The sequence below is a fragment of the Argiope bruennichi genome, chromosome 3 (assembly GCF_947563725.1).
Source record: "Argiope bruennichi chromosome 3, qqArgBrue1.1, whole genome shotgun sequence".
NCBI classification, from domain to species: domain Eukaryota; kingdom Metazoa; phylum Arthropoda; class Arachnida; order Araneae; family Araneidae; genus Argiope; species Argiope bruennichi.
Genome location: NC_079153.1, coordinates 36,999,935 through 37,026,250, shown reverse-complemented (window position 1 = coordinate 37,026,250; position 26,316 = coordinate 36,999,935). Strand labels below are relative to the sequence as shown.

Sequence of the window (26,316 nt, the reverse complement as noted above, 5' to 3'; positions counted from 1 at the left end):
TTCATTGCATTACTGACTACTTTTCTACTATTCAACTATTTTGGCAGAAAAGCTAAGGCAGTTAATATTTTTGGCAGTGAAATTGTTCATAACATTTTAATTGCTAAATTTAATATATGTAAGCATATTTTAGCATACGTTTGGCCTAAAAGTTGAATCTTTTGAAATTTTAAATTCAATTTATTTCAGGAGTCATAATTTGTACACAGAAGAAATGATAAAAGTTTTGTCAGTCTGCATCATGACACAAGAGCAAAAAAGAGGGGGAAATTTGTCCCTTCAGTGGTTTTATTATGAGATTTGGATAGGGATTTCTTTGTCAAATATCAATTTAGGCAAGATAATCTTGAGTATCTTTAAAAGAATGTGATAAGCATTAAGGATTTTTAACTCTTTACTTGGAGAGTGAGAAAATACAGAAATCAGCAGTTTTATAGAGCAAGTGTAGAATTAATTAAATAAAAAAGTGGAATTGGATCAAGAAATAAGAAACCATTTTATAAGCTAATAGGAACTAAATTAAGACAAAAATTAAGAAATTAATTAGAATTTAAATTAAGACATGCCATTATATTTGTAATTGTGTGTATATTTAATATAAGAATATAATTAATTTTCTTCTTAATAGAAATATCAGAATGTGATCATTACTTATAATTTGAAAACGCATCAAAATCTTTTCTAATAAAAAAAATTATATGTAATGGACCCTTCTTCAAAAGGTATAATTCTTTTATATACCTTTCATCTCCACATATTAAAGCTTCTTTTGACAATTAGCTGGTTTGCCAGAAATATTTTTATTATGCATAACTTGATGTCCATGATTCTGTTAAAAAAATTTAAAATATTAGATTGTGGCAACATTGAAGTAGTGATAATTTGTCTTTTAGATATGTTCTGGTCATTGTGTGTATGAACCATTCTGATGGAGTCAAGTCTTGTGACATTGCAACGCCATTAAAAGTGTAAATTTCTAATTCATCCATCTACATTTTGCAGAACTATAACTTCACTTTATTATTACTTATATAAATTACACAGGTATTAAACATACATATATACTCCATCATCCTTATTTTCAAGAATGCAAGAAAATCATGCGATTAAATATTTGATGAAACAATAAAAATAGTTGGAAATTCATTGATATCTTTCATTGAAAATTCTTCCTTATCGGTACTATGGCCTAGAACAGGCCATGACTGTCCCAGTCAGTTTACACTATCATTGTCATCCAGTGCCACAGATTTCCAATTTCTAACACCCAGCAGGTTGATGTCTTTTTCAACGTAGTGAAGCCACCTAAGGAGTTGCTTTGACCGCCATCAACCTCTTTTGATGAAATCTGTAGACTTTTTTGCAGTGTTGGAATAAGTGTGAGCTACCTCTTGTGATAAGCTTTAATGATGTGCTGTTTGATTTTTTTCTGTATAGTTCAGGGTTTTAAAGTATTTGTCGTACATTGTTTTTACTTACAGTCCTTAAATCTTTTCTAAAAATTTCCTTCCAGTTGTTAGCAGTTTATCTTCTGCTGCCTTGATTAGTGTTGAACACTCATAGTCGTACAAAAAATAATCAGATCATGGCGTTTTAAATATTCATTTGTGTTATTCAGTTCTAAAATTTTGATTAAGAAATTTTTTTTTTTTTTCTTCTTCTGTAATAACTACTGTTTGTCATTGTATTCAGGGGTGTTTGTGCTCCGGGGAAACCCCGGAATTCCGGGGATTTTGAACTTCGATACCCGGAAATTCCGGGGATCGTCGTTCAAAAGGAAGTAGGAATAATAATGAATTATTTATTTTGATCTGGGCGATTTTGTTTGCTTTGAAAGCAGAAAACGCAAGGTCAGCGTGTGTGGTGAAAACTTTTCCTTTCTTTCTCCAAAGGCAGTGATAATGCGTGAAAAGGGGGGAAAAACTTCTTTTTTGTTCTTTCCTTATTGCGAGTTATGACTCATTCCCCCGTTTCTCGGACATTCTCTTCTGGATTCTTTTCGGCAAGTAGGCGCGGCAGAAAAAAAAGGGAGAGACTTCGCGACCAGATGTGCGATCACGTGACTCTGGGTTCAAAGGTCTTATCTCTCCTGGCGTGGCGCCAATAAGTAGAGAAGGGGGATTTTTCGCCGTATTAGCTATTTGTCATTGATCGCTTCGCAACTTTTTTTTCTCCGCTGTGTAAAATTTTCGTTTCATTTATTGATGCACGTGTAAATTTTTCGTTTCTCTTATTGAAATATTTTTTTTATTTATGTACGCAAGAGAATTTCACTTTGAAATTTCAGCATATGAAACAGAAATTACCCCTTAAAAATTCATATCTAATTAGTTTTACAGCATTAGATTCAGAGCTAAGAGGTAAAACCAGTACAATATTAGCTTTTGAAAAATTATCATCTTTTATGTCCCATATTTTTAGTGATAATGAAAAGTCAAAAGTAGAAGCTGAAATAAGGTTATACCAGAGTGATATTGATATCACCAAAGAAATGCTCTACACATCTGATGAAAGTGGAAATCAATTCAAGTGTACAATTGATAAATATTGGTCTAAAGTTTTTAATTTAAAAGATGATTTCACAAATGATTATAAGTATCCTACATTGGCTAAATTGGTCAAAGCCTGCCTTAGCTGCTTCCATGGCCCATTAGTGGAAAGTGCATTCAACTTAATGGATACACTTGTCACTGACTATAGAACCTCTCTTAAGATTGATTCCCTAGATGCAGTGCAGACTATTAAATATGATTTAATGGCTTCTAAAGAAACCTCATGTGAAAAATATGGCTCAAAAAATCCAATGACTGATCCAATTCACAAAGATCTCTTACTGAATATGAACAGAAGTTGGAAAACATATCAAGAGGACTTAAAAACATGTATTTCATATGAGTCACCTATAAAAGTCTCTGAAAAACCTTCTACATTAGCAGAAAAGCAAACTGCTTCTACCTCTGCATGTGCAGTTCTCGAGGAAATTTCTTCAACTGTAAATGAGGAAAATAAAAGTCAATCTTCCTGCAATTATGAAGTTCACCACAAAAGAAAGAAAAGCCCACAAACATCAGAAAATAAAAAAAAAGCAGCAGAAATTAGATAATTTTTTTAAAGAATTAATTCAGGTAATTTAAAATATTTGCATAAAATGTAGTAGTTTATATGTTTGAAAATTTATGGTTATTAATTTTGCAAAAAAAGTAATTCATTGAACTTTTATAATTAGGTCATTCAATATTTCATAATTGTAATTTTTCATTTCTCTCCCCCCCCCCCTTCTCGAAACTCCAAAATGCCGGTAGTAAGTCCGTAAAAGTTTCAGGGGATTTTTTGGGGTCCCACAAACACCCCTGTTGTATGTATGACTACTGATTTCTTAATTTGGCATTATTTTTATTAACTAATATTCCAAGTTCTCAGTTGCTGTTCTACAGACATCTTCAAGCCATTTCTTACATTTATTTTATTTATTTATTTAATTTCTTCTTCTGGGAAAACCTCCCTTACTACTTAATTAATTAATTAATTAATTTTTGAGGTCTCTTCAATCATGTTCTTTCCACATGTCTTGGCTGGCTTGTAGATTAGTTGTCAGTTTATCTTTAATTTTTTATTGTCTTCAATTAATCTATTTTAAATTTATTAATTTTCTTTCCTTTCTTTTATAAAAAGCTTTGTTTAACCTGTGTTTTATCTTAGATATTGTAAAAAATTAATGTGAATTTTTTTTAAAAAAAAATTACCAAAATTCAAGAAAAATTTATACAACAAATAAATTGTTATTGTTAAAAAGACACTATTTAAAAATTATGTAAAAACCTGTTTTCTGCTATAATATTTTCGGTAATAATCATGAAAAAAATACAAAAATTTCGCTTAATTTTTAATTAACTGAAATCATAATTAAAATTTTAAAAAACTCTCAAAGATGCCTATTCTCACCTTCTAAATATAATAGTCTAGTCTGTGGAGCATTGAAACACACATACATTCATCTTTATTATTAATAGGAATAATGTTGAATTAGCTAATTAATTGAATAATGATTTTTTTTAATAAACTAGTTGTCGTAGGAACACAAAATTCCGAGTTAATTTTTACATCAACATTTAATATATTGCAAATTTTCCATTGAATAATTTATTTTTATCAATGGTAAAACGTCGAGCAGTATTAAGCTGATTTTTTTTTATTGATCATTAAATTCAGTTTTTAATGCAGACTTTGAGTAACGTACATGTTATTAAAACTTTGTCTGGAAGTCTCCACCCCCCCCCCTTTTTTGTAAAGCTTAGTTTGTAAAATTGCAGAAGTAAGCTCTAAATAAGACACTGATTTTAAAATAGGTGTGCATTTTAGGGGTGTATGTGTCTTTCTGTATCTGTTAAATATATTGGCTGTATACTGAGTAACAATAATAATGAAGAAGCAATGTTATTTAGCTGAAACATCTGCCGAAGTTGGAGTGCCGATCGAAAGATGATACTAACTCAGAGAAATCGTTAGCACTTGAGGTCTTCGGCTGTTACTTATTTCTTGCCAAATAGGGAACAATTCATGTTAATACTGGATTTAATTCGTTTTTAGACGCATGCTTATTTTACATAAAGTTTATTGCAGTTTTGGTTTCTTTTACACCTTGGCAATATCACCGAAAAAGTGGAGCTCCGAATAGAACAACTGTTCAGGTTAAAGCACATATTGAAACTTTACTGTGGGTATATATACTGTGTGTATGTATATAACAGTCGGATAAATCACTTTCTTTTTTATTCCAATGGCTTTTTTTTTTTTTTTTTTTTTTGGACTGGAGTTTTAAGCTGTTAGCTTACTTCAGAAATTTCATCGAGTCATCAAAAGTGAGCAACTCTTCTTTTGATATAAATTTGAGTAAAAGAAATATTTTGCTTTTTGTACTTTTGCAGGTCTTTCTTTTCCACTTTTGAGTTTGTACATTTTCCTGTTGTATTTGAAATTAGATATTCCCTCCCTCAGTAACTTATAAATTATTTAGCTATTTGTACAGTTTTGGCTAGAGTTTTGAATTAGAATTTCTTTTCATTTGTACAAAATAATAATAATAATAATAGTCAGTAATTAAATTTTCTTGTTTAAGTGGAAAGTATTATAAAAAATATTCATAAAGACGTTATTATTATTATTTTGCTGTTTTCAGAGAATTTTAATTCCATGAAATCTCTTAGAATTATATTTCTTGCTGGGTCATTATTTGCTTTTAATCAACTGTATGTAACTATCTAGAGGCAGCGATATCTTTTATCATGGGAGAATATGATGTTGTTTTGGATTGAGGTTTTTGAAGGCAACAAATTATCTCTTTCTTTATTTTGGAGTCGGCTTTCACAGTATAGCTTTTGAAATATCTATCGTCTGCTAATGTAGTTTTATTTTGAAGTCGGCTTTCACAGTATACTTTTTCCCTTATCTATCATCTGCTAATGCAGTTTTATTTTGGAGTCGGCTTTCACAGTATACTTTTTCCATTATCTATCGTCTGCTAATACAGCTTTATTTTGGAGTCGGCTTTCACAGTATAGCTTTTGAATTATCTATTGTTTGCTGTTGTAGTATTTCCCTTGGAAATCACAGTGTTATTGCCTAACTAGCGCAACATTTTTTAAAAAATAAACAAAACAAGTTAAAATATTGTTTGTTTAATCGATAAAGATTGTTGGTTCAGGGATAATTTCAACTAATTAAAATAAGAAATGTTAGAAAATAATGCAGTTGGTCGTCACATTTGGCGATTTATCGCCAAATAAAGTTACAACGTGATTTCCAAATTATACATTCTCTGAAATCTTACGAATTGTCATAATTAATTTAAGTCATAAACCAGTTTAAACCGGTTCAAAACAATCACGAGACTATCAGACTACGCACGCGTCGATATTTAGAAAAACGATGGGGTTTTTTTTTCATCTCAAAATCGGTCGAGCTCCAAAACTTTGTTTGCCAGCTAGAAAAATTGAAAATAAAAATTTTAAAAAAGTTATATATATATATATATATATATATATATATATATATATATATATATATATATACATACACTGGCTCAAAAAATTGAGAGTACACCTTACTTTTACTTGATAAATCCGACTTTCTATATAAATAACACATAACCGGGAAGTGCAAACATGTTTTTATTTTTACACATAACAAATGGTTTAATTTAGAGTAAAAATAAAGAAAAATTAACGGAAAACTTCTAAATTGAAAAATTTCAGAAGCATTTTAAATAAACATACGCAGAATTTTGCCTCAAAAAATTGGGAATACACCAATGACATTCTTGTAATATCTCGCATAGAAAGAATGTGTCAGTATTTAGTTGCATGCCTTTTGGCTCTTATAATAGCCTCTAAGCGTCTTGGTACCGATTAGACCAATTACCTGAAGATATTTTACCCCATTCTTCTTGCACCACTTGTTTTAAATGGGTTTTCTTTCGAATTTTGTGTTTTTGGACCACTGCTACGAGTGTGGCCCACAAATATTCAATGGTATTTATGTCGCAGTAATGTGGTGGTGTGTGTAACTGCTGTTTACAATAAAAAATACCCATATTTTGACGTTACGTGTATTCTGTTTGGGGTTATTGTCCAACTAGAAAATGAAACTTCCATCTAAACTCAAATTTTTAGCACTTTCCTTTAGATTTCTGCGAAGTATCTCCAAGTAAACCATATCGTTTATTATGCCATCTATAAAAATTAAATTTCCTACCCCGGATGAAGTCATGCAACCTCAAATCGTGACGAAGTCATCATCATGTTTAACTGTAGGACGTAAATTTTTTGGATTCAAAACAGTATTAGGCTTTCTCCATACAATACGATGGCTGTCACTGCCAAAAATGTTGAGTTTTCTTTCATTAATAAATATAGCTTTCTTCCAAAGGATATTGGTCTTCAATTGATGAGTTTTTGCAAACTTCAAATGCTTTTTCTGAATTTGCAAGCTGACGAACGGTTTCTCTCTAACAATGCGACTTTTATATTCAGCTTGTCTAATGGCAATTCACGTAGTTTCAGCACTTGCACTTCTGCCTATGATTTGAAAGGTTTCTGCAATAATTTGGATGAACCGTATAGTCGCAGCAATCTAAAGGAAAGTGTCAAAAATTTAGGTTAAGATGGAAATTCCATTTTCCAGCAGGACAAACAGACCCCAAACAGAATGCATGTAACTTCAAAATATGGTGTATTTTTCATTGTAAACAGCAGTTACACACACCATCACAGTACCCCGACATCAATGCCATTGAATATTCATGGGCCATACTAAAAAGTGGTTCAAAAGCACAAAATTAGAAACAAAACCCATTTAAAACAAGTGTTGCAAGAAGAATTGAGTAAAATATCTTCAGATACCACAAAAAATTGGTTGAATCGGTATCATGACATATAGAGGCCATTCTAAGAGCCAAAAGACATGCAACGAAATACTGACACGTTCTTTCTATGCGTGAAATTGCAAAAATTTCATTAGTGTATTCTGAATTTCTTGAGGCAAAATTCTGCGCATGTTTATTTAAAATGCTTCTGAAATTTTTCAATTTAGAAGTTTTTTATTGATTTTTCTTTATTTTTACTCTAAATTAAACCATTTGTTATGTGTAAAAATAAAAACATGTTTGCACTTCTCGGTAATGTGTTATTCATATAGAAAGTCGGATTTATCAAGTAAAAGTAAGGTGTACTCTCAATTTTTTGAGCCACTGTATATATATATATATATATATATATATACCAGCTGACCCGGCAAACGTTGTTCTGCCTTATAAATTATTTCTATTGAATATTTTGTTTGTTAACGAATGCATAAGTGTGTGGGAATGGGATCTATGACAGAAAGAGGAATAGAGCGCTGTAGGCGATGTTCGCCAATAAAAACATAAAAACACCAACCCTTCCTTTTCTCAATACAATGTATTTCATTAACTTAATGAGCATATACATTGTGTGATCTCTTAAAAATTAAAGTGAAAAAAGTAATATATTTTTTGTCCTAAAGTATAAAAATGAAATAAAGAAAATCAATATTCATTTCGAAGAGCAATTGAGTGCACGATATTTTTTCTCAGTCCGTGTTTAGCCAACACAAATAGGCTCGATAGTTTGCCCACGTGAGAACATACCAAGTGTGAAAAACATGGTGTGCTCAAATCTAAGCAGCAAACAGACATCATTTAGCCTTGCGACTTATTGATTGTCACTGCGAATGCGAATCTAATAGGAAATTGAATGCGTTTGAATTCGATTGGCAGGTCTGTGAGAATCATTGGAATTCGTGGCAGCAAAGCATTTTCGACTCGAAATTTACCATTCAAAATGGTGGCTTCGATAACGTTTTTTTTCATCAATTTTTAATGACCAATCGCGTGTCATTGCATATTGGTGGGTTCAAATTCCGAAGTAAAATAACCGGAGATCCAACTTTCAGTCGTAGAAGGTGTAATGAAATGCCTGGAAAATCCAGTGAGTTCAAAAACTCTGTTGGATAATTTACAGCTTCGTTAGCATCGCAAACTGTATCGATCAATTTGTATGATACCAAGTCGCCTGGCAACGACTGCTGTATCTTGAAATTTAAATCGTCGACGTCCACATTTTTTGCTGCCAAAATGGCACTTTCTGCCAGCCACGCATGATTTATGTATTATGTGCGTACTTCGGGAAATATGTGGTCAATGAGAGCATTTTGTGAATCAACGATAGTGCAGAAATTAGTGGGCAATTTTATGCATCCAGTATTTTCATAGACAGCAACTTTTCCCATCGCCGATATATAACAATTGGTCCGAGAATGTGTCAGCAAACGGATCTTGTAGCATTTGAACTCGCGTGTTTATTTTTAGCTGGACTTTTTTAACATGAAGTCAGAGTGGCGATGATTTCAAGTAAGCGTTGATCTCCTCAGCGTACGGTGAACGTGGATAGAAACGCCTTAATTACCTAGCGTTATGAAATATACTTAACGACCTATTCTCATACCTACCAAATACACATAAAAAATTTCATGAAAATTGGTCGAGCCGTTTCGGAGGAGTACGATGACAAACACCGTGATATGAGATTTTTATATATTATATATATAGAGAGAGGGGGGGGGATAGAGACCGATAGAGAAGTCTCATGATTTTTTCAAACCGGTTTAAACTAGTTAATGACTTAAATTATTTAAGAGAAATAATAACTTAAAAAAATAATGTTCTCACATGATAACTTGAAATTTGCGATAGTCGATTTCATTTTTTTATTATTTTTTTAAAACCGTTTCAAAATAATTTTATGTGGTGTTTTTGCTTAAATTAAAAGGGCTGTGAAGTCGAATTTATTCAAATTAAAATCAAGTATCATATAAATTTCGGAACGTTATTCGAAAAATACTCTTACTAAATCCCTTTTTTTGAGTTTTATATTATGTTGTATTATTATATGTAAAATATTGTTTTATAATTAACTATAATTTAAATTGAATTAAATATGTTGTAACTTTTTTACAATCTTGAATAAAATTACTCTAAAATTTATATTTTGAATTGTTTTGCATGCAATATATTGAAACAACTGTATAGAAAGTGACTCATAATTGAAAGTTTGGTTATTTGGGTAAATCAAAATTTGCTGTGTAAAAAACCATTTCACCATTAACTAAAATATTATTAAATTAAAATTAATAAACATCATTAAACTAAAATTAATAAAAATGCCTGGTTCTGAAAATTAGGTAGGTAAAATGGCAGCAGCCAAATCTTGGCATTGTCTGAAAGGTACATGAAAGCTTAATTCGACCCTGGCTATAGGATTGCTACATGGTATTTGCTTCAGAAGAAACTGATTTTGAGATTTGCAACAATTTAGTATTCAGATTTATTCATCATTTGACCGAGTAGTGTTCTAACGAGGGCACTTTCATTTCTTTGAGGAATGACTGAATTCAATTTTGAAAATCGTAATTTAATTTTTCCTTTTTTTTTTTTTTTTTTTTTTTTTTGAAGAATTATGTTTAGTTTTTAAAAATATATAAAGCTAATGGAATGTTTTTGACACATTGTGTTTTTCTTTTTGGTGGTTGAATGATCTATTTTTTTTCCTTTGTATTTTAAATAACAAATTTTGAAAAATATGTAATTAGAAATTTCATATAAAATTCTTTTTTACAGTTTGTTAAATGGATTTTTTCAAATATCAAACAAAAATGTTTAAAAAAGTAATTGAAATTCAGAAAGTTATTGAAAAAAAGAAAACTATATGAATGAAATAATATATATATATATATATATATATATATATATATATATATATATATATATATATATATATATATATATATATATATATATATATATATATATATATATATATATATATATTGTGGGAAGCACTGACAGATCTCGTATCCTGTATGGCGCCATGCTGGCCATGTTGCGTCACGTCATTAATCACGTGATGCTTTCCCGCCATTATTGGCAGACGAGAGTTGGGCAGTGAGACTGCAAGACGTGCAGCTCACGCTCATGTATCTTTTATGTTCTATGTAGTAATGTTTTGTCCTTTGTACTTTAATCTTAATAAATATATTTCACATATTAATGCTGGTCGTTGCCTTTTCCCACAATATATATAACTATATGAATTAACATACATGAGTATTGCATATTTTATCACGTGAAACCACATTTCAAATAAATTTTATTACATGCAAATAGCTTTATTTATTTCATTTTTTTTTTACTACACATAAACAAAAAAGCTTTTAGTGAATTCGCCTACCATACTTACAGTTTGGAATTTATTCCATTATAGATCTGAATTCAAAAGTAAATTGATTTCGGATTCTCAGCGTGGTGTTGAGCATTGATGACTCTCGGTAATTTCAGTATGCTACCAGTGTTAACAACTTTAGAACGTATCTCCCGTTCTATGGCAAGATGTCAAAGCATTTCAAGAATCATAATTTAATCTTCAGAACATGTTTTGACGATAGTCTAAGGATTAGTAGTATAAATAAACGTTCACATACAGGATATGATGTGTAATTCCCCAAAGGATGATAATATTGTTCTGCATGTTGAACTTCGAAGTGGAGTAGATCTATTCAGCCCACTGCCCTTCTACAATACAAATATGGTGTTTATAGCACCAGATGCGTTTAAAGGTAGAACATTTCAGCGCCGTACATTTTTTTGTACATGCACCGTACATACATACATGCGCCGTAAAACATTTTTTTTTGTCTTGTGGTGAATAGCATATGATCCAGTTAACAGATCTTATACCCGAACAATTGTTTTGGTATAATGGTTATGTTACTAGACTGCGAACCACAAGGTCCCAGGATCTATTCCTCACTCATCCAAATTCGATAAATTGGTGACCTTGGGCGATGAACCTTCAACCTTCGTACAGCTGTTGTGGCGCCATCTACCCGCAACCAAAGTCGTGAGACTCACGTGACGCAGCATCATCAACCACTCACCCACACACTCTCGCCATAACGCTTGGCGCTACTCAACTGGGTATAGGCCCATTTAGACAACAGCTAAATACATCACCACTCAACATCCATATCGTTCGTCTCACCTCCGACTCACTGGAGGGAGTGTCTGTGGTGAATAGCATATAATCCAGTTAACAACTACGCTGCACGGGCGATTGCTTTTGCGTAATGGTTTAGTTACTGGACTGCGAACCACAAGGTTCCAGGTTCTATCCTCACTCATACAAATCCGCTAAAGTCTCACAGTTCACTTTGGTAGTCAATTTTAAGTCATCTAGAGAATTTAAGCGTTTTTGGAATGTGTTATCAAGAGGTGCTACTCCACTAACTGAAGGGATGTCTAAATTGATGGACGAAAGTCATATTATTATTGTTAATGATCTCATTGAAATAGACAACACCGTGAGATAAGCCCATATAGATATAATCATTATTTGGATTAAATCTAATTTCGTAATTTCTCGTCCAAAGTATTCAGTGTGAGTGTGTCTCGTTTTCAGTTATGTAGAGAAAATCGTTGGCACCTTTGGCGCCTGTAGCACATTTCATTTTTTTCGCTTCAATTTATCATCAGGGGCTTAAAAAACGTATATAGTTCTTTTGTGTGTATCATCCTCTTATTTGATCTTAAGAAGCGACGCAAATGATCTAAGATTTAACGTTTTATCTTTGCCTGCAATGGGGTCAATTCACGGTCACGTGTCAGGTACCAAACAAACCGCTTCTGTTCAATTTTCAACCGTTCTGCGCATGTCGTGATGTCTGCCGATAACGTTGACACTGTTTACATTATTGTTGACATTGTTTAGTAAATATTAAGCTAGCCGATCAATTATTAAAAACTTCTGATTTTTTTTAAAGATATTATTTTGAATTATTTTCTCCAAATTTTCTTAGTTATATATTTTTATTTCTTATATTAAAATTTCAATTAATATTTTCAATAGAGTTATTGTTTATGCAAAATTAACTAACATCGCTTTTTAATTCGTCTGGTACCGCTTTATTCTTTCCTTTCCCATATCCCCCCACCCCCATTTTTTCATCCGAAGGATACATTTTGACAAATGACTATGGCAGTGTTTTTGAAAAATTACATATGTTCTTTTTTACATATTATTTAAATAGTATTGAATGTTGAATTTTATGAATATAGTTCCCCCAGTTAGTTCTTTTTAAAAATAATTATTACTCTTAGATAAGTTAATATTTTAAAGCTTACTAATGAAATTATTGTATTTTCTTTCTTATGTAATTACTTTTATAAATATTGAGAGTTAGTTATTTGATGTTTTCAGTTTGCTTAGAAGAAAGAACATGAAACTCAAATTAGTATATATTGAATAAATTATGTTTACAATTTCAAATTATGAAATATAAAAGGTATGGATACCTTTTTTTAAATCTATGCAACTTATGAATAAATAATTTCATTTTAATTTGTAGAAATCATTAAAGGAAAACAAACAAAATCACACTTTCATAATTTTTATTTACACATTACAAATATATATATATATATATATATATATATATATAAAAAGAGAGATATATATATAAAATATATGTGATAATTAGTTGAAAAAATATGATCCAATGTATGTTTCAATGTACTCACTAATACAAAAAACTAAAAAAAAACAACTATTAACTATTTATCAACATCTATTTTTCTAGACACTTAGAAATAATATAAACACAGTATGACAAGAATGTCAATGTAAATGATGAAATCAATTTTATTCAACAGAAACATCCTAGATACTAAAGAACAGTTTTTTTTATCACTAACAAAAACATAATGTTGAACAGTATACTTTTAAAGCAGAACATTTATGAAATTTTTTTAAATGCTAAAGTTACATTGATAATAATTAAATTGAATGAATATCATAAAATAAAACAAAAACATATAATAGAGTAAATTTAATAAACAACAATAAGGTCATGATATATATACATACATATATATATAGAGAGAGAAGTTAAATAGGATATAAAGAGGAGTTGAAAGAAACACTTTTATGCTTTCACAGAATTTTATAATTCAAAATTGATATGTTACAGAAATAGAAAAAAAAAAAAAAAAAAAAAAAAGTGAAACATGCATGTAGCAATGAAGTTGGGAATAAAAATTATATAATAAATGCTGATATGGAAATTGATTTTCAATGAAAAGACCTTTATTTATTAAAACAGAAATCACTGAGGTGCACAGTGTTATAACAGGATATTATGATAACAGTGAATTTCACTTTAAATACAATAGACTATTGACATTTCATTTTGAACAATAGAAAAGATTTTTGATATAAATTCACTTTGAATCCATCACAAATCTGCAAACGTAATTAGAAAGCTAGTAATATTCACTTCCACCTAAGTTTAGCATTATAGCAGTTGTTATTTTTGCAATAGGAGTTTGTTTACTTACGTTAATTAAATTTAGATAAGATTTTGTAAAAAAATGCAATGTAATACTCATGTAAACATTTTAAAACCTTCTAAGCATATTCAAAATTATCAGAAATTTCATCAAATGTGAATGAAGTAAATTAGAAATGCACTCATGATTTTGTTTGATTGTATTTGGTGGCAAATCGCTTACCGATTTCTTTTTCTTCGAAGAGTTTTTCTAACAAATTACTGGAACAGCTATATTTAATAAATGGACACAAACTGAAGGAATTCTTCAAAATGATCGGAGCATATCATTGACTTCGAAGGCTTGAAAAAATCTATACCAAAGCTATCAACCCAAGTCAGGTTTGTTGAAAGGAAAATAAAAAAACATTTTATCATGACAGTCACTCTTGTATTTCGCATTAAAGCATGCATCCATCAGCACACCAGTATTTCCTCTGTTAACACATAATAAGAGGAAAGAAAATGACTCAAAAATTATAACTTCAAATGTAAACAAAAAATCCGCTTCATACTTGGCGGAGAACGTTAATGGCAGACTGACCGACGAGAGCGGCGCGGATGAAACTTAAATGCCATGCGCAAGAGGTACATGACATGTGACTTTTACGTCACATGAATTGACCCCATTACGATAATGAACTGGAGTTATTCAATAAAACAGAACGTCGATATTTCAAATTTAGTACAAAAAGAAAAGAGATTTGAAAAAAATTAACTAGAGTTTAAAATGGTGCTGTCTGTAGAATTTGAAAAATCTGGAACCGTTATTTATATTTTTTAAATACAGGATTAAAAATCAAAAATTGAATTGTTACGGCTATATTTGTTCGCTTTAAAGTAGGAGCAAAATTGCTGCTAATTCGTATATTTTTTTTATTTAGGAGGATGATAATTTCTTTTAGTTATATATAACGGTTTCTAAAATTTTACTACACACATCATGTGACCATTATAATTGATATCCAAGAAATCGGATTCAAATGCAGAAGAAAGAATTAAAGGGAAAAAAATAACCCTGAATTGAAGTTATTATTCATCTTATTATTATTAACAAAAAAAAAAACTCTTTTCTGTGTAATGATATTTTAAATATAAAATACTTTAAATTAATTCGCGAATTTTTTTTGCAAATGAAAAAATAAATCACTTAATTTTTCTCTACACATTTTATTTTATATCTAAAATTATTTTTCTAAAAAAAAAAAAAAATTCTTTAACTTTAAAATTAAGTTTTAACCGCGGTTCCAAGTTATTTCTTGTTCGTAACCATGGCAAGAAGTTGTTAGTAAATCTTAAAAGTTCGGTGTGCGTGGTTGACCGTTGGTTTTCGTTACTATGATTGGATATGGAATAGAATATCAGTTGATAATGGCATGATTAATTTTATTTAATGGATTACATTTTGTTAGGTAAGTAAATTTGCTTTTTCTTCTTAATTGTTTTTGGATAATTTCTGTTTATCAAGAAAGAAATTTACAATATTTTACTGACACTTGCTACAGGACAAGTTTTATGGTTTCAGTTTCTTTTTTGCTCAATATATTTTATAAGTAAGAAAATAAAAACTTTGATTTACCGTTAATAAATATGAACCTATCTGTAATTTTTTTATATCTCGGTTATAAATGAAAGGATAATTAAAATATTATCGATTTTCATTGGGTGCGGTGCGTAGTGAAATTAGATTAAAAATTATTAATTTAATATAAAGAATATAATACATTATTCTTGATATTTCGTTAAAAAAATGAATAATTTTTGTGTCTTTTTTAATGCTAAATAATTTATTTTTCGAGTATCCTGTCTTCTATATGATTTTGATACAATGATAAGAGGTATTTAATTTTCTATATTAAAGTCTGCATTTTATTTTACTATTTAGCAACTGTAAATTTTATTAATATTTGCATTCGAAACAATAATCTTAAGGTTGTATATAGTTATTTTATCATCAAAAGAGATTATTTTGACACTTTTCCTGCTGAAAATTTAAACATTGGTGATAGAATCTTAAAATTTTTAAACAAATTTAGATCTCTCAATTACAATTTTTTAAGATAAGAGATGGGCTTACAAGAGGGATGTTTCTTTTATTTATGTATTTATTATTATTATTTTTTGATGACAAAAAAAATGACTATTCTAAGATTACAATTTTTCAGTGCAGAAATATGGCAAATATACAAGAGAAAAAAGATTAAGTATTTTTTATAGGAATTATTTATTTTTTAGATGTAAACTGTTGATTTTACCAAATTTTTATACTTATGTTTTCAGAATTTTTTTATCTGTAATTTTTGGACTGCAGAGTAATTTTAATCAATTAACAATTAAACTAATTTCTTCTGTTTTCCATGTATAGTACAAAAGTAGATAATTCATAATAATAATTATATATATATATATATGTCTTTTTAAATATCCATATATTCTTATGATTTCAGAGATATAATTATTAAAAAAGTTTGAAATGAATAAAACTTTTAAAATTATAAAAAAGTTCTTGTGTTTTAGAATCTAATATTTTGAATTTGAAAGTTGAAAGTAATTGGGTGCACACAAAGTTAAACATCTTCTTCAGCAAAATTGTAGGAATATGCATGTTTCGCATTTAACATTTTTCTTATGTACCTTTGTCACTGAAAAAATGAACACAATTTAAATGTGTAGTTATGCTGTATTAAAGGACCAATCTGTTATACAGACGAATTTCTTTGCTCTTACTGTTTATTTAAATATATATATATATATATATATACACACACATACATGCAAATGAAAAATTCTGTAGTCATTTAGATTAATTTTATTAAATTAATATTTTTTATGTCTGGAAACTGGAATATTTTAATTCTGTATGGACATAAAATGTTAGTATATAATATAATATGCAGAAAGTTAATTATGTCTAGATATATTTATGAACTAGAACAATATATGAACCAATTCTATATATATTAATATATTTATGAAAACATAACTATGTCTGCAAATATTGAATTATTCTTGAATGCTCATACAATTCTGTTTTTTAATTCTAATAAAAAAAATTAAAATTTTATCCTACAAATTTTTGTTTGTTTGTAGTCATTGACTAAGAATATATAATGTTAATATATCATTCAAAAACATTTTTTTTAAACTTAAATATTTAATGTATAGTTTTTTTTTTTTTTTTTTTTTTTTTTTTTTTTAATATTTGCTTTTTAAACTATTTGTAAATAGTATTATTAAGCTTATTCCTTTTTATGCTTTAAAAATTAGAATCGCATCCTAAATGTATATTTATCTTTTGTCCTATTGGATTTTATAATGAAGTTGCTTATGTATGATTTTATAATGAATGCTTATATTTCTGCAATCATTTTAATACATAAAATAAATGTTTACTTCTATGCTGTATAAAGAAACACAAGAGAAAGCATACAGAGAGAAAGTATACAATAATGCTTTGTAATAAAATGCAGTTGATTGCTTTCAGAATAAAAATTAAGACAATTTTTCAAACTTATAATTTCAGTTTGCTTAATTTATAATTTTTTTGCTTAATTAAAAGTCATTAAGTTTCTCCCTATTACAAAAAAAAAAAAAGCTAAATATTACTATTTCTTTATTAATTTATTAATTGTAGATACATTTCCTTTTCTTAATATAGTATACTGTAAAATTTAATTAATTGTAACTTTCTATAGTTTATTTTATAGCTTTTTATTTCTTATAATTTTCTCAAGAGCCCGGAAGAAAACTTTTTTGTTATTCTCTGAAATTATATAGCTAACTGAATTTTGAATTCGATATAAAATTCGATTTTTAAAATAAAATGTCATTTTTAGCTACTAAATGTTTTTCTTGTGTCAAATGTTAATTTCCCAATACTGTGCTAACTAAATGTTCTTTTTTAGTATAAGGCTTGTTTTAAAAATTAATTTTATTAATAGAAAACAATACTAAAAATTGTTTCAATAATAGTTCATTAGTCAGAATTTGTAAATAAATTTTATTTGTCACTTTTTTATGTTCTTAATGAAAGTTATGGAATATATAAAGGAGTTATGTATATAAGATATATGAATTGCATATTAGTTAATTTTAAATGTGCTCTATGCCCAAAAATTTCTGTCGTGAAGAGTTTGAATTGAATTTAGTTTGAAAAATTTAAATTTCAAAACACACACACTATATATATATATATATTACTAGGTAGCAGAATACGTGCTGAAATGTCACAGTTTGCATATAAAGTTTTTTACTGCCTTAAAACATTTTTTTTATTTATTTAAACATTATTTAGTTGTAACTACAATAAGATTTAAAGCTACTAGCAATGGACGTGACAATATACAAAAGTACCATATAAAAAACAGTATATTTATTTTATATGATTATATCATTGTGTAAGATAATACAATGCTCATTGATGCTTTGTTTCTGTAAGTACAAATTTAACAAAAATTTCTTCCTGTGTAAATATTTGAAATTTGCCAAATTATAATGAAACAAAATATTTTGTTAGAAAATTTTATACTAACTTATGTATAAGAGAAAGTATTCAAAGCAATTTGTTATTTGTAAGAGATTATTCATAAGAATATTCTGCCATTTAATATAAATGTTCTATGATATTATCAGAGGAATAATAATGTAAATTACAGAAAACTAATTAACATAAAAATTGTTAACATAGGAAATCCTGAAGAAGTCAACAAAAAGTGTTGGTAAAAAATAGGAAAATATTCAAAATGAGAACTTGAATTCAAGATAATTTAGATTTTACAAATAATTTTGAAAAATTTTGACTTCTCAATTAAAATGACTGAGTTGAATTGTTTAAAAGCTTTATTCCTTAGATTTAATATTTAGAAATCTTGTTCAAAGTTAGTTCTTATTTAATTAATTATTCATCTTTGTATTATTTATACTTTTTTTAATAATAAAATATATTAGGAATTTTTTAAATGAAGGTAAAGCACATAGCAACTTTAATATTAATCTTATTAAATGTTTAACTATTAGTATTAAAATAAGCAATATTTATTCATGCAATGTTTGCAGATACATCTACTGTTGTATAAAAATATATGTTCCCATTTCTTATATTTTTTCTTGTTTCCTAACTTTTCATGCTACTTAATTTAATTTGGCTTTAAATTTATTTACGCTTTAGAATAAGTTCCTAATTCTGGAAATAGGTGACATTATAAGGGAAGAAAAGTAAATTTTATATGAGAGTTATAATTAATTAATTATGCTATTTTTTAAAATTTTGAATGTATTTTAAATTTTGTACAAAAGTGTGAAGATAACATATTTTTTTTTTTGAATTTTATTTATTTTTAGCAAATGGTGATTTGTAAACTGCTAGGCACATAAATGAAATCCAGAACTATGGTGCTTAAATATTTATAAAATATTTAATTTGCAATGCAATTTAATATCACATTACTATTTCACTAATAGATTTCGATCAATCAATTGCTAATGTATTGCATGCATTTTATTATCATATCAGTGGAACTTTCGTTTCCTGTTTTGTATCTATGCAATTTTTGTGTTGAAGGAAAAGTCTATAACTCTTTAAACTAATTTAAAAAGAGCTTTATATTAATTTGTGATCTTTCTGCTCTTATTTTGTTATATTGCAGATGTGAAAAACAATGTAAATTAATTTTCTGTAAGAGATAATGCTAATGAGGTTACTTTTTTTCCCTCATAAAATATATAAAGATTACAAAGTATGCAAAATACATATTTTTGTATAATATCAAAAGTTTACATTTGATTTGTTTTATTCTGTTCTTTTTAATTGCTTTTTTCCCTTTCCGAGAAAGAGCCAAATTTTGGATCATCCATCTTAAAATATTACTGTTATGTAATTCTACTAAAAATTCATCTGATCTGAAAATACAATTTCTGAAATTGAGTTATCTGTTGATTGATTACGCCTTATGTTAACGCTGCTTCTCTTTGGCACGAGCTAATTTTGTATGCCTTGTGTATGGATCAAATTGTCGTAAAGTTTCGAAGAAATTTCTCGTTAATTTTTTTTTTAGTAAAAAGTAGAGAAACAGCTCTGAATTTTTTTAGCAAGTGTTGCAATTCACGGTTTTTGTTTTTAATTTTGATTTTTTTTCCCCATTTGATTGCCATCGAAAAAATGTGGGCTTGGAACTGATAAGAAAAATAAAAATGTGTGTCATATTTTTATTTCACGACTTTTTTTGCCTGATTCTATTTTTGTTTACCTTTGTTTAGTTTCAACGATTGACCCTTCTGTTGGAATACTGATCTTTATGGTTCTGTGTCACAGGGTTTAACTTTATATCATTTTAATGTTCTGTTTACTTTACCTGTAATATACGTTTCACCGCAATAAAAATGTTAGAATTGCGTTCATCACGAAGAAGTAATTGCAGTAGTACGACAGTAAACGTTAAATTATATGTAAGTTACTTCCAATACTAAAATGTATTCCTCCTTAATTATGTGTTTCTTCGTCGTTTTTCGTGTTATTTTATATACTATATATATTATATATATATATTATATATATATTATACACTATATTACTATGTTACCTTCGAACTATAATAATATCTATATATTTATTATGTATTTATGGCGGTTATAAGGACTGATATTCTAATCAAAAGATTAAATAATATGAATGTGGCACTTTTGGACTCTGATGATGAGTTTAGTCCATTTTGTTTGCACAATTCCGAAGGATAAGAAATTACATAAGAATGACTAAAAGTCGTTGAGAAGAGAAAATAGTCAGTAAATTTATTGCAGAAGTTCCAAAGTAGCCAAAGTTTTAAAAGATTAAAATTTTCAATGCATTTTTGATTCATATTCCCATGAAAAATTCACTGCAAAAAAAAAAAAGTTTAATTTTACTCAAGTTCAGTGGCGGATATAGATTCGATGAGGCTCTAAACTATTTGATGTAAGGGATCCTTTAGAAATCCATGCAAGTAATGCATTTAATATATTCAGCACTTATTCACTGGAACAATTTTTTTTGCTTGCGCCCTCCCAAGAAAGTGGTGGCCCCAACTAGAAGCTTAAACATCATTCAGACCCTGTTTACATTTCTAGGTTGAAGTTGTCACTTGCTTGTTATTTACTTATCTCACGGATAGCAATATTTGAAAATGATATAATTTTGATAAGCATTAAATAAAAGAAAGTTTTTAACAAGAGCTTTAATTTTTCGTTATTAAATATATCTTATTTGCGAATTTAATACCTAGTGTTTCATGCAAGGGAAGAGGAAAAAAGCAGAAGGGCATACCATGGTATCTTGTCAACAAATAGACAAAGCTTAAACTTTGTGAATCCTTAAGTTTTTTCTTTTTCTTTTTTTTTCTTCTTCCTCTGAATGAATTGACTCGCACAGTTGTGGATTTCACCTTTAAATGTAGGTCTTGCACTTCAACAGAGAGTGTTTTTCGGTCCTCAGACAACCCTGTTTTTGTTCATTCGTATTTTTTCTTTATTTTCGCTAGTCCTAGTAACTTGTGTATTTTCTTAGTTCAAGAAACTGTCGTAAAAAAAAAGTGTGACAGATGATGCGTGCTTCGTGGGCGTTTACTTAAAAGGTTGAACAGTTTCTGGTACTTTACAGAGTTTTTCCTGGATGAAGGAGGTCATGGAGGTGGGGTAGGAGGGGTTCACGATCCGCGTAGTTCAAAGCTATTATCTTTTGCGATGTTGCGAGACGTACTTTTTCTAAAAGTTGTTTCTATTTTTTAATTATTGACTCCAGTTTAGTGTTCCACAACTTTCTTTTCCCATCACTGATCTGACGTATCGTTGATTGGTGCAATTAGATTGTCCTTTCACTTTGTCTTTGTTTCTCCTCCCCCGTTTTAAAAGTATTCCTAATTTTTATTTGTACATTTATTCAATTGTCATTTTGAAATGACAAGACCGTGAAGCATGTTGAAATACGCACCGATAGTCCTCAATGAGTCTCAAGTGATTTTGATTTTGTCTTTCTTGGATTCGCTTGCTGTTGCACAGTTGTTATAGACCTTCACTCCTCCTTCAAAGACAAAAAACAAACAAACGACAAACCTAAACTATTATTTTAAAAGCTATTGTCGATTTTTTCTAAGTTATTCGAAAAGTTAAGTGTATCATTATAAATCCGTTTTTTTCTTCTAATCCGTATTAGATATTTCGATGTATAATAATTAGAAAGTTTTTTTTCCAAACATTTCCCTTGCAAAAAAATAAAAAAAACCCTCCTTTATATAATATTTTGTAAGTTGTTATATATAATAGATTTTTATTTTTAAGTACATTTTTAGGGAATTTTTAATATAATATTTTGAGAATCAGAATGAAAAATTATTTATTCCACAAAATTAAGAATAGCAATGTACTTTTCCTATTTTAAATTTCTTTTTGTTTTTCATTGATTCATTATCTAACTCTGTTATTAACAGAATTTTATTAAACTTGGGAAGTAGTGACTCTGTATCATGATATTAAAAATTTGTTATCAGTTTGAATATTTGAAACTTTGGAATTGTTTAATCTCTCTCAGATAGATGATTTTGTAGTATTTGTAAACAAAAACTAATATCCCCATGTAGAGCTTTATGTAGTATAATGTAATGGCAATGGTTCTTTTAATGTGCAAAAAAAAAAAAAAAAAACAAAAACATTCTAATAATTTGTAAGAAGTTATTAAATTTCTTTTTTGATTTTTGGAGTATATGAGATTCAAGTTTGATTGCAATGAAGATTTTACCATTAAATAGTTTTGAACATTGTGTGAATGTGTTTCAATTTTGCAAACATTTAAATTAGCTTAATATTTATTCAAAATTAATGATATAAATGGTTTGTTTTTTCTATATTTTCCCTCTTTATGTATATAATATGGGCGAAAATTTATATAATATGGGAAAAGTGTCATTTAATTTCAACCGTATTCTAAATAGTTTTACATGATTAAAAAAAGAAAAAAAAGCAGAAAGTTTTTTTTTCTTTCCAAATCTCCTTCACTTTATTTTCTATTGAAAAAGTTATTTGTAGTTCAGATCTATATAATCTAGTATGTCAGATGATTCTAAAATGTATTGCATAAGCGCTGTGCGGATTCAGGTCTTTTGAACCTCTAGGCAGTTCTCATTATGTCCTCTAGGCATTCACATTCAGACCCTTCTTTTAATAAGATAATTAATTGAGTTCAACATTTCTGAATTTTTTAAACACACTGATGCTTATTTTAGTTCAATTTTATTAATTATTTCTTTGACTTTGTGAATTTGTATTTAATTTTATTCATCTACTACGACTTTTGATTTCCCAGAATCCTCATTTGTACATATACTATTATTGAAATAGATTTCCGATTTTAGAAAAATTTTATTACTAAGTGAATGTTACGGAACATGCAGAAATTTGGCCAATTATTTTGATAAGGTTTTAATAGTATCCTACTATTTTATCATTAATATAGAATTTGTAGTTCTTTACAAACTTATTTGTTTAGCAAATACGAATTAATATCAAAATTGTTTTAATTTTACCTGCATGTGACTTCCTCTCCACTTAGCGCCCTAGGTAGTTGCGTAATCTTCTTTTATTGGAAATGCACCACTGCAGAAATGTAAAAATAGATAGATGAATATGAAATGAGTAGATATTCTATTGGAATATCTCTGCGTAAACTGCTCTTTGAGATAATAAAGGATAATGATGAGGTTATGTTTAATACTCACAATTCTTACCTTTTAACTGAATGGCAATAGGCTGGCACTTTCTTTGAATTAACACGTCCTTTTCAGAAATCCATTTTTGTTTGGGATGGCTACGTACACATTTACTTAGCAGGACCATAGATCCTGTTTTGCCGGTTAAATGGCCATAAATAGGGTATCTTTTTTAAACATACTTTTTTGAAATTTCTCTCTGTTGTTCTTTAAAGCAGTTATACATACATTAATAGGTCACCAGCACAATGGAACGTTTCTTAAATTGCAGCTTCATTAATTATTTGGGCAATTTTTACGGCGGATAGGACGAGATAGATCTGTTTACTGACCGCCACGTTCATCATATTTTCTCGTTCTTGATTTATATTAATTCTAGAAGACCAATCTACACCATACTCTACAAAAGATCTGCTGTGACCGATAAAAATCTAATGTCCATACTAGAAATATGCATGAAAAGCTAATAATTTTCTTCTAATGCACGACAATTCAAGTGCTGTCGATATTTTTGTATAATTATTGGTAGTCGCATTTTCAAGCACTTATTGTGAAAGTTTTAAAGATTTAACTTTTTGTTTCATTTCAATTTATTTTTATTCCCTACTCTATCGTTATTATTACCTTCTATTCGTAATATTATACTTAATTATTCATAACAGTATATTTAATTCGCCATTTCCGTACATACATTCTATTGCATTTATCTCTTCATTTCGGTTCCTACAGTTTGCTTTTACATTTTTGCGAAATATTTTAGAATCAACATATATTTTTCGTATCAATTTATTTTACTTTTTTTTGGTTCTTTTGAATGCATTTCTTCTGAATCTATAATACAAACTAATAATACAGCCCACTGTTGTTAAGAAGTAATTCTTTGCCTGTGCACAACAGAAGTTTGTTTTTTTAATATTTGATGCCGTTAAAAAAAAATCAAAAGTTGTTCGAAAGCTTCTTTTGAATTTCTAAGTCTTCCCACTACATGACCATCCGTAAAATTTACGTAGAATTATTTTATTTAGTTTCTGGTGCTTGAATAGGAATGTATGCTGTGATTTGCTGTTTGGACTTACGTGTTGCGGTTGTATGTCTTCAAATTCTATTATTGCTCGATGAAATAAGTGTGATGGTTTATGAAATATTTTATTATTTAAACAAATCTTTTCGAATATCGCGTTTTGAAAAGTGGAATTCAGATTTGTATTACCTTGAACGAGAAAATTATATTTTGCGCGAACAATGCAGAACGTCGTTATTTCCACACTGTTTGGTGACATTTAGTGGAGTTCTAAATAGATTTCTTCCTTTAAAAGTTTTCTTAAGTTTGAAAAAAACTTCAATCATTTTATTTATTTGACATATTTGTTTTTAATTGGTATTGATAATGCAGCTAAGTCAACAAAAAAAGTCGACCATGCCATATTGAAATTGACACTGAATGGATTAGAAGAAATAAACTTCTGTTTTTGGATTTCTCAATTCACGATACTTAAGTTTGGATTGTTAACTGCTTTATATTCATTCAAATTGAAATATACCTGAAATCAATGATAGAAGACTGGTGTAGTAGTACTCTTATATTCGTTGTGTAGATCTACATTTATCCTAGTGATTCATAAAAAAAAAAAAATAAATAAAAAAAAAAGAAGAGGCGTGTTGCTGTGTTTCAATCGTCTGGTTAAATGGAAAAAAAAAAAAAGCATATATTTGAAATTCAATTAATTTTAGAATGCTTGTGGGTATACACAAGCATTGTAATTGTATCCATTGTCTATTCATATAGAGATTGTCTGGTTTACCGACTCTTGAATACTCAGTACGTATGAATCCATGTGAAAATAATCATATCTAGATCTAAACTGCACAATTTCCAAGATTAACCCATAGCTTAAGTTGATGATGATTGAAACGACATTCGAATTGGAAATTGCAATATCTTAAATTGTAGTGGCATCTTCACCATTGAAAGGTCCTTTCAAGTTTGTTTCTTTTACGACGTTGCTCATTTTTTTAATTTTTTTTTTTAAATTATTGCTAAACAAAGTTGCAAAGTTTTGGTTGATTGATATTTCTCACCCTGATTTTCAATTGCAGTATATGCGATATCTCTGGCAGATCGAGTGAATTCAAAAATTCTGCTCGGTAATTAGTGGATAATAGCTGCATGAGTGCATCATGTTAGTAGCACCGTATATCAAGTTAATAATTTTATGCAGAAAAAGACAATGTATGAAATTTATTTTCAGTATTATTGGACATATAATGTTGGATCTTTTATTTTATAATCATGCATTTCAAATTAACAAAACATATGCAGTACGGGCGGCTGATTTATCAGATACCCATTTTTACGACCTATGAAATTAACAATTTTTATATTAACCTTTTTTCGTTACACGCAAAACGAGGATTGATATTTAGTTTTAATTAATTAATTCAGGGATTTAATTCTGTTTCAGTTTAATCCAATTCAAAAATATGACTTACTTTTAAATTCATTAAAATCATATTCAACGCTGTACATCGTATAGCTTTCTTTGTAGTGTAAACGTAAATTATAATTGGTTATAGTTTTAATTGATTAAAATTTATTTCATCCTAATATGAATAAGTCATTGTGGTTAAATAT

The 26,316-nt window shown here is 28.6% G+C and overlaps 1 protein-coding gene across 2 annotated transcripts in view; it reads left to right on the top strand.

The window, feature by feature from the left end:
* Positions 1-15,227: 15,227 nt before the first annotated feature.
* LOC129963493 (protein phosphatase 1 regulatory subunit 16A-like) overlaps positions 15,228-26,316 on the top strand; it is a 263,335-nt gene continuing 252,246 nt past the window's right edge. Inside the window, exon 1 of one of the 2 annotated variants that reach the window (XM_056077907.1) lies at positions 15,228-15,365. The gene's annotated coding sequence lies outside the window, so the exon portion shown is untranslated. The remainder of the gene's footprint in view (positions 15,366-26,316) is intronic. The other variant, XM_056077906.1, reaches the window with a different exon arrangement.